Raw genomic sequence first — 12,203 nt, forward strand, 5'->3', positions numbered from 1 at the left:
AGTGTATTTTTGAGGGGGTACAAATACTATTCTAACCCCAGTCCGACAGATAATGGGGAAAGTGGACACATTGAGTGTGTCAGATTAGCAACTTTAACCTCACTCTAAAAAATACTGGGTGAAATTTACTACTCTATCATCAGTCTAACAAACTATATTTACTATTTGAACTGCAGTCTGACAAAAAAGAAGGAAGTGCATACAATGGGGGTCTGATATTTTATTCTAATTCCAGTCTAACAAAACTTGGTGAAAGTATATTTATTGGAATGGTTGTATTTATTATTCTAACTTCATTTCAATATACATTGGAGAGAGAATATGCGCTGGAGGGAGTTGGTGGTCAGATTCTAGCTCCGGTGTAACAATTATTGAGGAAATTGCACACACTATGAGAGATAGATTCATAGCACCCAAATTAAATATTCATTAAAAATATTATTCAGAAATTAAAACCAAACTTTTAAAAATCTATCTTTCAATTAAATATCTTATAGTTTAAAAAAATATAAATGGTACTATAATTTTTAAAATTGGCAAATATTTCACATTTGCAAACAAAATTGTAAATTTTTTTTAACACATAGGCCCTCATTACAACATTGGCGGTAAATGCCGCCTACCACCGTGCTGACGGCCGCCAACATACCGTGACCGCGGCGGTATACCGCTACGGGTATTATGACCCACAGAGAGAAATCTGCCACTATACAGACACCCACACAAGTCCGCCAGCCCAAAGGTCAGTGATAAACTGGCGGTACCAAAACCCACACCGTTGCGCCAACAGAAATACTCCCACAGCATCATGACCCACGAATCACCGCAACGGGTATTCAACCGCGGTAAACCATTGGCGGTACACACCGCCTGGCTCATAATACACACACACTAACAAAACAGCACCACATTGGACAATTCAAACTACACACACCTGACACACATACACACACCACACCCACACACCCACAACACTATAAAACACACACCCATATTACCCACAGCCCCTTACAATGAACAAAAATATTTCCAACTGAGAGAGAGACAAGCCAGGAGCACTCAATGAATCCGAGCCACAGAACACAATCACCCATACACCATCCACGCACCTCACAGCACACACCCCAACTCAGCACCCCAGCCAAACTCACACATACCACTCACACTACACCCATGGCACCCCAAAGACACCCCAGGTTCTTAGAGGAGGAGCTAAGGGTCATGGTAGAGGAAATCATCCCGGTAGAGCCACAGCTATTCGGATCACAGGTGCAGCAGACGTCTATTGCTAGGAAGATGGAGCTATGGCGGAGAGTCGTGGACAGGGTCAACGCTGTGGGACAGCACCCCAGAACAAGGGATGACATCAGGAAGAGGTGGAACGACCTACGGAGGCAGGGTGCGTTCCAGAGTTGGAAGACACCAAGCAACTGTACAGAGGACTGGCGGTGGACCCCCACTTCCTCCCCTACAACTAACAACATGGGAGGTGCAAGTTTTGGAGATCATGCATCCTGAGGGCCTCGCAGGAGTGGTTTGGGCATGCATGGTTCTGTCTTACAACGTCTGCCTGAGAAAGGAAGATTGGACCTGCTCCATGAACTCAGATCACCAGAGTGATTCCAGTGTCTACAGGGACACAACAAGCTCCAGTGACCATGCAACTTACCTGTCTGCTGCTAAATGCATAAGTAATTTATACACTTTGTGCCAAGCAACCAGAACGTAAAGCACATGTTAATTTAGTGACTTTTTCTGTTTCACCCTAACAAGAATTGTGGTTATTAATGGAGCAGGGCTTCCCCACCTCTCCTAATAACCCAATGTCATACAATGTTCTACTATCACTTCCCTACCTCCTGTCACCTGTCTGTATTTTAGAGAGAAGGCACATTTGGATGCCACAACAACATTTCAATAAATTGATCATTCAGCACAAACTCAGTATCAAGAAACCAGAAAGTCTGTTATGTAAGTGTTCTGTGCAATGTATATTTTCCCTGCTGCTGTCTTTTCATTACCTGTTCTGTGTTTGTTAGGCAAGCATGAGCTGCTGAAGACAGCATACCTATCAATTTACAAACTAATTTCACTATGTGAAGAGGGGCAGGGCCTTGAAAGGGTAGGGCGGGGCCTCTTGCTCATAGCTACCTAAGAGGCATTCTGCCCCTCACCCCCTCCCAAAAGTAGAAAAAAAAACCAATGGGTCATTGAGGCTCACACTGATGTCCTAGGGTGTCCAATTGGTACATGAACAATGGTCGGCTGTGGTGGTTTTTGCTCATGGTTGGCAGTGATATGTCTGATCAGCTTGGCATTTTGCAGAAAAATATTTCATATAATTGCATATTCATTTTTGGACCTCAATAGGGCATTGAATCCTTAATTCTTGATTGGGAGCTTAGGCAGCCTCTGACCATCTCTGGGCCTCTATGTAACCAAGAGCTCCATTCTTGTGGCTCTTGAGAAGGGGAGAGATGCAGTCTGAGCCATGAGACCAAGCTGTAGCCTAGTTGCCAAATCCTATCCCTCTAACAGGTGCCAGGGGGTCGTTCATAGTAAACCACTGCATGGTTGTTTAGGTCCACAGCTGAGCAGGTGTAGCTGGGTAATTCAAGTCTCTGGTTGGCCTTCACAGCCACAAGTGGTGCTCTGAATTGTTTTCAGGGATGCCGCAATGCTCTGGAGAGGAGTGTGACCTTGAGCTCACAGTAATTAAAATTGGAGTGAGGATGATCAGGAAGTACTACGTCTAACTGAATTTGTCTAAGGATTGCATTTTCTGAATATCTGTAAAAAACTTTGGTCAAGTTTCTTCATGGTTATAAAATTGTTTATTTTCCTCCTTAAAGCCTATTGTGATAAAATATGACCTGAGATGTTTTTCTCAACCTAGAAAGATGCTGTCTCAGGCTGCTGTGTTGGATGCCCTTGCTCGCTCTCAGTCACCGCAGTGCAGCGATGTTTTAAGGCATGGTCAAAGTGGGCAATTGCCCATGGAGCCCATCTACCCCTGGGCCCCTGGTAAAGTCTCTTTTCCTAACTCAGCCTCTCTTCTCTCTGCCTACCTCTACCTCTGATTCTCTCTTGCTTTGTCCAGTGGCATATTAAGGAGCTGTGGGCCATGGAAAGACAAATTTCATCCATTTGTGTGTGAAACCTCTTTCTGAAAGTTTGTTTTGGTATCATGTGTGCTTCAATTTGCAGAAAACGGGCAGTACAGTTATGAACGGGGGGGGCCAAAATACATCTTCCCTGGACCCCAAACATTTCTTAAGACAACCCTGCTGCGTTGATCGTAGGTTCCCCTCTGAATGCTTCTGGGTCTTATGTGCAGTGAATCACTTTGCTGGATTTCGTTAGTCCACTTGAAAATTGGTCATCAGTTCAATACTTCATTTATTACCGTGACAGTAGACTCATTGTAGATGTTATGCGTGCCTTTGATTTTTTTTAGCTAGCACAGGGTCAAATATGTAGCAAGAAAGGTGGCAGCATTAACAGCCTTATAAGCAGAACATATTTTTTGCTTCTGGCAGTCCATCCAAGCGAAAAGGCTATACTTTTATTTTCCTGTTGCAATACAGCAGTTTGCAGCCCTCACCTAATAGTGTCATAAGGCAGGCCAAGAAAGCATGTATTCCTTTAACTTCCACAGGTCCCGCCAATGATGTGCAGGGCATTGCTCTCCTGGATTTCATTATGCGCCAACTGTGCCCCATTGGAACAACACTCTTTCCCAATTTCCGCATTGTACCCTCACTTCCCTTAACTGTCAATGTACACAGAGTGAAAATATCCCTTATCTTAAAACTGAGTCAATACAGACACTCAAGTTCGTCCTTATACAAATCTGTGTATACACATGCTCTGGGCATAAGTATATTGGTTATTAATACTGATTACATGACAACAAATCTAATCTTCCTCGAAAATGTTCCTTCACTTTGAAGTTTGACACTTCAAGAAATTATCTGCAATGTCGATTAATTTTTCTTGAATACATTATATTTACCACAGTAAATGGTAATGGATGGCAATGGATAACAAAAAATGCTTCTTCAAATACAACTTGATCAGAGATGTCATGTGGAATATAATGCTTGATGTTGGATGCGTGGTTAGAATGTATTCAGAACTGGCTTGTGAACACCAAACATCAATTAAAATTAGAAATAGTTGCTGTTAGATTTTAATCAAAACATCCTATTACAGCCAGATAGACGATTCATCTTGCCTTCCTATGAGGCTGCCTATGCTGCATCCAAGTTCTAATCAGTCATTATGCGCCAACTGTGCCCCATTGGAACAACACTCTTTCCCAATTTCCGCATTGTACCCTCACTTCCCTTAACTGTCAATGTACACAGAGTGAAAATATCCCTTATCTTAAAACTGTGTCAATACAGACACTCAAGTTCGTCCTTATACAAATCTGTGTATACACATGCTCTGGGCATAAGTATATTGGTTATTAATACTGATTACATGACAACAAATCTAGGGGCATATTTATACTCCGTTTGCGCCAAATTTGCGTCGTTTTTTTCGACGCAAAACTAACTCCATATTTATACTTTGGCGTTAGACGCGTCTAGCGCCAAAGTTCATGGAGTTAGCGTCATTTTTTTGCGTGAACACCTTCCTTGCGTTAATGAGATGCAAGGTAGGCGTTCCCGTCTTAAAAAATGACTCCCAGGCATGTGCGTGGTATTTATACTCCCAGGCAAAAATGACGCCCGCGAGTGGGCGGGGCAAAAAACCCCGCATTTGCGCCTCTTTTTAACGTCTGGGTCAGGGCAGGCGTTAAGGGACCTGTGGGCTCAGAATGAGCCCAGAGGTGCCCTCACCTGCCCCCAGGGACACCCCCTGCCACCCTTGCCCACCCCAGGAGGACACCCAAGGATGGAGGGACCCATCCCAGGGAAGAAAAGGTAAGTTGTGGTAAGTATTTTTTTAATTTTTTTTTGTGGCATAGGGGGGCCTGATTTGTGCCCCCCTACATGCCACTATGCCCAATGACCATGCCCAGGGGACATAAGTCACCTGGGCATGGCCATTGGGCAAGGGGGCATGACTCCTGTCTTTGCTAAGACAGGAGTCATGTTAATGGCGTTGGGACGCCCAAACGCCATTTTTCCCTACGCCGGCGCTGCCTGGTGTACGTCGTTTTTTTTCACGCACACCTGGCAGCGCCGGTCGGCTAACGCCGGCTAACGCCATTCAATAAATACGGCGCCCGCATGGCGCTTCAGAATGGCGTTAGCCGGCGCTAATTTTTTGGGCGCAAAACTGCGTTAACACAGTTTTGCGTCAAAAAGTATAAATATGGGCCCTAATCTTCCTCGAAAATGTTCCTTCACTTTGATGTTTGACACTTCAAGAAATTATCTGCAATGTCGATTAATTTTTCTTGAATACCATATATTTACCACAGTAAATGGTAATGGATGGCAATGGATAACAAAAAATGCTTCTTCAAATACAACTTGATCAGAGATGTCATGTGGAATATAATGCTTGATGTTGGATGCGTGGTTAGAATGTATTCAGAACTGGCTTGTGAACACCAAACATCAATTAAAATTAGAAATAGTTGCTGTTAGATTTTAATCAAAACATCCTATTACAGCCAGATAGACGATTCATCTTGCCTTCCTATGAGGCTGCCTATGCTGCATCCAAGTTCTTATCAGTCAGTGTGATCTCCCCCACTCCATACACGGCTAGGTTTGTGTCATCTTCCAGCTCAAGTTCCTTTCCTATATAGGTTACATCAGACGGAAGCATTCTTTTTCTTTGAAGTCAGGCACAATGCACCAGCATGATTTATATACCCTACGAGAAATCACAATGCAATACTAATAAAAATAAGTGATGATCAGGCAAAAGAGGGACATACCATTCTGGGAAAATACAGCTGCACATAAGAGAAATGTAGACCTTTGTGTGAAATACACTGCACAGTCTTGCCATCAGCTTGAGATTCAGAAGAACATTGGCCCATATTTCTACTTGGTTTGGGCTGAATTAGCGTCATTTTTTTACGCTAATTCAGCGCAATCCTAACTCCATATTTATACTTTGGCGCTAGACACGTCTAGAGCCAAACTCCAAAGTAATAGAGTTTATGTTGTTTCCTGGAGGGAAAACCTACTTTGCATCAATGAGATGCAAGGTAGGCATTCCCGTCTAGAAACCGATGATATGGCCTTTGCGCCATATTGATCCCCGTGCTGAAATCAAGCACGGGGGGGATGGTGGCCTTAAATAATGGTGTGGAGTTTGCCTAGCACCATTATTTAACGCCTGGGTCTGGGCAGGCGTACGGGGAACTGTATGCAGATTTCCATGGTCAGAGACCATGGAAATTGCCCACAGATGCCCTTCCCTGTCCCCAGGGACAACCCCACCCACATCAGGAGGTCACGTAAGGATGGGGAACCCATCTCAGGTAAGTCCGGGTGAGTATTTTTTTTCCCCAACACCGCTTGGGGGCCCTGACTTGGGCCCCCCTGCATGGCACTGGCCCCAATGGCCATGCCTAGGGGACATTTGTACCCTGGGCACGACCATTGGTGGTGGGCATGGCTCCTGTCTTTACTAAGACAGGAGCCATGTCCATGGGGCTTGGTGCCAGAAAATGGCGCTATACTGCCTAGAGGCAATTTATTTGCCTCTAAACAGTGCAGTGCCTTAATTTGACACATAAGCCCCGGTTCCCCCTACACCTCCCCGGCCCCGTTAGCATCCTTTACAAGGACGCTAACAGGGCCTTAGTACCGGCTAGTGCCATTCCATAAATATGGTGCCCGTCCGGCACCTCTGAATGGTGCTAGCCAGCGATATACTTTTTGACGCAAACCTGCGCTAACGCAGGTTTGCGTCAAAAAGTATAAATCTGCCCCATTGTTTATTGGTATTTTTTACACTGACATATTGAGAAGAGTACTTCCCTCTTCCATTGTACTGTGGTAGCCCTCCCTGCTCACTCTCCCACACAGCACACATGTATACAACTCTCCCTACAAATGTGGATGCCGAGAAAAGTATGAATCATAATGCTACAAACTGTCATTAGAGTGAGTATTCATCCTTTTGCTTTGTGGCACTCTAAAGTGTGCAGTGCTTAACTTGCAAAATAATTAGTGCCGGTGCCTAATGGGGGACTGGGTGACAGCCAACCGACAGGGACGTCTGTCCCCTGGGGGCATTAGGGGACATTTGGTGGTATAGTCTAGAGGACTGTGCTAACTTTTTGGCTACATCTGGTATAAGATGGAGCCCAATACATATATATGTGCCATTTTGGGGCTGCCACCCACCATTTTGTGGTAGGCTAACTTGGTGGCAGTCCCCACGAATATAGTCAGGATCGTTTTTTCTTTTTTTTTCTCTCTGTGGTCTATATTTAGCATAGGCAGTCATTTGATCAGGAAAAATGAAGGTTGATACCTGCAAATGGCTTCCAGCGAGGTGTCCCCGGATCTGAAAGTACGAAAGGCCATGCACCTTTTGGCAGAAGCTGGGTGCTTGGATTTTCTGGCAGCCGGCAGTGCAGCACGCCCCCCAGCCCACCTCCAGAGGTGTAGCGGCGGACACTTTAGCATGTTAAGTGCCATGTGGGAGAAGACAGTCAGTGCCAGTGAGTGAATGGGGCCACCGCAAACATGCAGTGTGGCCCAGACAAAGGCAAACAAGAGGGACAGGGTGAGGGAGGGGCCACGGGGATAAGCGGCAAGGGGAGACGGAGAGGAAAGCTTACAAGCAACAACAAGGAAGAGATTTCAAAGCTGGGAGGGAGCCCAGTACGGAGCGTGCTCCACAAGGAGAGGCAAGGTCCCTCCCATACACATGAGACAACTGGGGTGAGGCAGGTGGAGGAAAGTGGGGAACAGGAGCTGGCCTGATTTGTGCAGGTGGGGGGAGCTGAGGAGGACATTGGGCAGCCATCTTGGGTCGGGCGAAGGGAGGACCAATAGCAGCTTGGGGAGATTGAGGATGGGCAACAAAGGCCACATGAAGAAACACCACTGCCTGGGTTGAGCACAGAAATATCCATGGGCTTATGGGACTGGCTGGCAAGAGCCCCGGTGGCCCTACAAGCACAATGGAAAGCAGCTGGATTATTGGGGGGGACAGAAGGGTTGGGCAAAAAGGGTGAGTGCACAAAAGAAGAGCAAGTTACGGGGCTTTGGATGCACCCCCTGAAGGATCAGTTTACGCATAGGGAGGCAAATCAGGATATACCACAAAATGCGGTTGTAAGGGACCTGGTTTGGAGCGAAGATAAGGGTGGCAGGGGGACAAGGCAACAGTGATAAAAGTTTGTTCTCGTAAAAAAGAGGGTGTCAAGAGGTGGTCCTGGGACATTGGTCAGTTAGAGCAGGAACAGCAACAGGATGGGCTAAAGAGACAAGCAATGGGTGGTGGCAGGGTGCAAAGAAGATAGCCAGGCACTCAGGGGTGGTTCTGGCAGCAGACAACCTGAATACCATACCCATCTACTAAGTCACCCTCAACCATGTGCCACACCTCGGTCCCCCGCCCCATGGAGACCCAATTGAGAGTGAGGCTAACCAAGTGCTCTGTGTCCTAGGAGGGTCCCTTAATTATCTTGGTCCCAGTTCTAAGGAGAAAGACTCAGATCAGTTAATGGCGGGTGGAGGCCATATCTCATATAGCCCCCGGGGCTGTGCACAATCACTACATCTTTCCAGTAGGGAGACAAGCAGGCTGAAGGTTGGGTGGTGGTGCTGAACAGAGCGCAACCCCAATAACCCATGCAGATGTTTTACTATCCCCTGCTCTCACTATGGTTTGGCCTGAGGAAGGGGGAGCTCTGGGTGACATGGGCGAGAATTCCATGTTGCCAGCTCATGTGCATTACATGTCATTACATGTATATGTCACTTCTGCTCCCAGTTTTGTGATGGCCTGGGACCTATTTAAGATGAGAAGCGGTCTTGACGCCTGTGATACAATTGCTTTTCCAGTTAGGGTGAAACTCCAACAAATCTGCTACTAGTTCAGCCTTGACCTTACCATGGCACTAGCTTGCAAAGTAGTCTGCGCCTTCATGGACTTACAAAGACAAATAGCTGCCATGGCAGACAATTCTGCAAAAGGTGAGCGTGGGCAAAAAAGGTTTGTCAAGAGAAAATGGGGCTGATTTCATGAGCAAAGACTCAACCTAAGCAAAAGAAAGGTGAGGACATTATGGGGAAAGATGGTTGTGTTAATATTGAAAGGGATAGGTGGGCAAGAAACTATTTTTTCCAAAACCTAGTACATTTGCTGCCCATGTGCAAGATGATATAAAACAGAAAATTTGGAAATGGGATTTTGTTTACGTTGTTTCAATGTTGTCTGCTAACAGGAGGACCTTGAGGCAAAAAAGAAAGAAGGGAAAGAGTCAGATAGAGCCAAAAAAAAAAAAAAGTTTGATGAGAATATCATTAATTGGTTTTAAAGTTTATATGATACTTAGATTAGAAAAGAAGCCCAAGGTATCTGGGTTAATGATATTTTACATTAATAATATCCTTAAAGCTAATTCAGATTATAAAGGTACTGCATGGTTGGATCATGATTGTGACCTCAGGTGGGTATACCCTGATATCAGAAGCAATCAGATGGTTATATATTTGGTTGGAGTCAGTATATTACACAAACCCATGGAAAGAGGCAACATTTTCATCAGCAGCCTCTAGAGGGTATAACAAAAGGTCCTTCTGGGCTTTCAATAGTAAAGTGTGTATATGCCCCGTTGACTCTTCCAAATTCAAATATATGTTTCTTCTTCAGCCTGACGTCACCCCCCAATGAAAATTCATTAGGAAGTCAGAAGAAAAGGACAAGGGGCCCAGCAAATTGTCCAGCTACCCTCATATTACCCAGTCCAATATTGGTAGATAAGCTTCTGCCTTGGCCTAACTTGTACATGAACAAAAAGGAACACAAGCTTACCGGGGATTAGGATCCCAGCCCCGTGTATAGCACCCATTAGTCTCTGTAAAAACACCTTTCAGTTCAATCTCAAGTGTAATTTAGTAAGAAATGTCACAAATAAACTGTTTAGGAAGGATTGCAGGCCTTGGCCAGAAATATTCAGGAACAGGAGTGTCATCTTTTGGTCTGACAGCATGTCAATGTATGAAGTCATTAACAAGCAGGTGGCTTTTTGCATGCTGGTTTTGAGACTGTTGAAACACTTGATGATTTTTAAAGCCAGACATTTTCCTGAAATTCCCAATTACACAGCTGATGCAATGTCATGCGCCAAGCTACGGGATGTTAGGAGTTTCTACCCCTGTGCAGCAGAGCCGATGAGAGAATAACCAAAACATCTGTGAGTGATTGGTGTCACCCTGATTGATTTATTGATGGCTTCTCTTAGTAAGCACATGTAGGTAGTATGCGAAAAAGCATTTATAAATTATAGATCTTCCTTGTTGATCTTCCTTCTCTGTCAACTCACTCTGCCTCTTCTTTGGCGTGCTGCGTGACATGGCAGGCCAATGTCCTGCCAGAACGCAAGTGTCAGCTGTAGGGTGCTTCACAAAATAGTTTTGGGCGCAAGACATGGGCAATGGCTTCTTGACAAGAAAGGGTTTGAGAGGTCAGGCCAGATTAGCTGCATTCAGCAAGGACACCAGGAGACCAATAAACACTTAGAAACTTGTTGCAGTTCAAGCTAATGTACACAAAGCATGCAGCTCTCCGTGAGCTGGCTCTGTCACAGCTGCCTTCATAGTTGCTATTGATAGTGCTTTCAGGATTGGTAAATTGGTGGGGAGATCAAAGCAGGATCATGCTGGTGATCTACACATTCATTTTTAAGTTGGTCATCATGCGTAAGAAGTTCAAAACAGACATGCTTGGTAAGGGAATCCTGATTGAACTGCATGCGGGCCCAGAAAGGCACCGGCATATATTACTTGTTTATGTGTCCCAATTTGGGTTCACTTTTTCAAAACTCTTTATTCATCGCAGCAGTGAGTGCATTTCCTGCTACCAGTCTCAGCAGTCTTTGCCACTTCTCTTAAGGCAATCAAGTGTAATCCAATCAGTTTCTCCTGCCACACATTTAGAAAAGAAGCTGTAACATTTGCAACTGAGACTGGACTTGCTCAGCAGGACGTCAAGCATATAGGGCATTGGTCATCCTATTGTTTCCAGTGTTACATTCAGCCAGAACTGTTATAGGGTTTTTTACCTTCCCTGCAGGTCACCCTCTTGTCTCTCTACTCTCTTGTAGTAGTGATGGCTTTAAAAGTTGTATGGGTCATTCTTTCATTTGGGGTGCGCTGTAGTGGTTGCAGTCCCTCTGTAGACCTAACTCAGCAAGCATTGAATAATGTTTTCTTCTGATGGTGCAGAATGCGTTGTCCTAAAATCACACAGCTGAGAGAGATGGCCAACGAGACAAAAAGCCATGTGGTGCTCCAATCCCCACACCTTATTGTTGTGCTTCTATGTTGGAAAGACCTGGTAAGGTAAGGTCAAATAGATTTGAGGGAATCTGTCTTAAAGAAGTTTGCTTGGCTAAGTTGGTAATTTCTAGACACTTGCAAAGAGTGGTCCCATATTATTCCTAAATCTTTGGCACTGGTATGAAGTCCAGAGCTGTTCATGTGTGAGTTAGATGGCTTATTGCAGAAATGTACAAGCTGTGTCCCAGGCAGAGAATGCCTAATTAGTCACAATTGGGTACATGTTTCCAATCTGGAGACTGACCTTTTTGTAGGCAGTATTTTGGGCATTTGCAACATCCCTGTTAGAGAGGAAGGTGCTGGACCTCATCACCATAGTTCCCCTTGTGACAGGATATCAACACACAACCATAAAGGATTTCAAAGACAATGTACCCTTCATCAATTAATTGATGTAAAAGCACTAAGGTGTTAGATAGCAATCCTTCTTTTGCCAGGAAGCCCACACTGGGTTGGGACATAAGCTCATAATTTTCCAGTATAGTGGATGAGGCAGTAGCCCTTGGTCTCATATCAAGCGGCCCCTTTGGTAGCCTGGCGTCGAGGGAGGCGAGTTCCATGGCAGGTGTCCAGTGGTACAGAGAGCTTGGACCACCTGTCATGGGCAGAGGTGGTTTCCCCTGTGTGGTCCGAGTGGAGTGTAGAAAATTCTCAACCTGAACTTTGTGCCACTTCCAGGGAATGCATCAATGTAAATAATGTATATGT

The sequence above is a fragment of the Pleurodeles waltl genome, chromosome 4_1 (genome assembly GCF_031143425.1).
Source record: "Pleurodeles waltl isolate 20211129_DDA chromosome 4_1, aPleWal1.hap1.20221129, whole genome shotgun sequence".
NCBI classification, from domain to species: Eukaryota; Metazoa; Chordata; class Amphibia; order Caudata; family Salamandridae; genus Pleurodeles; species Pleurodeles waltl.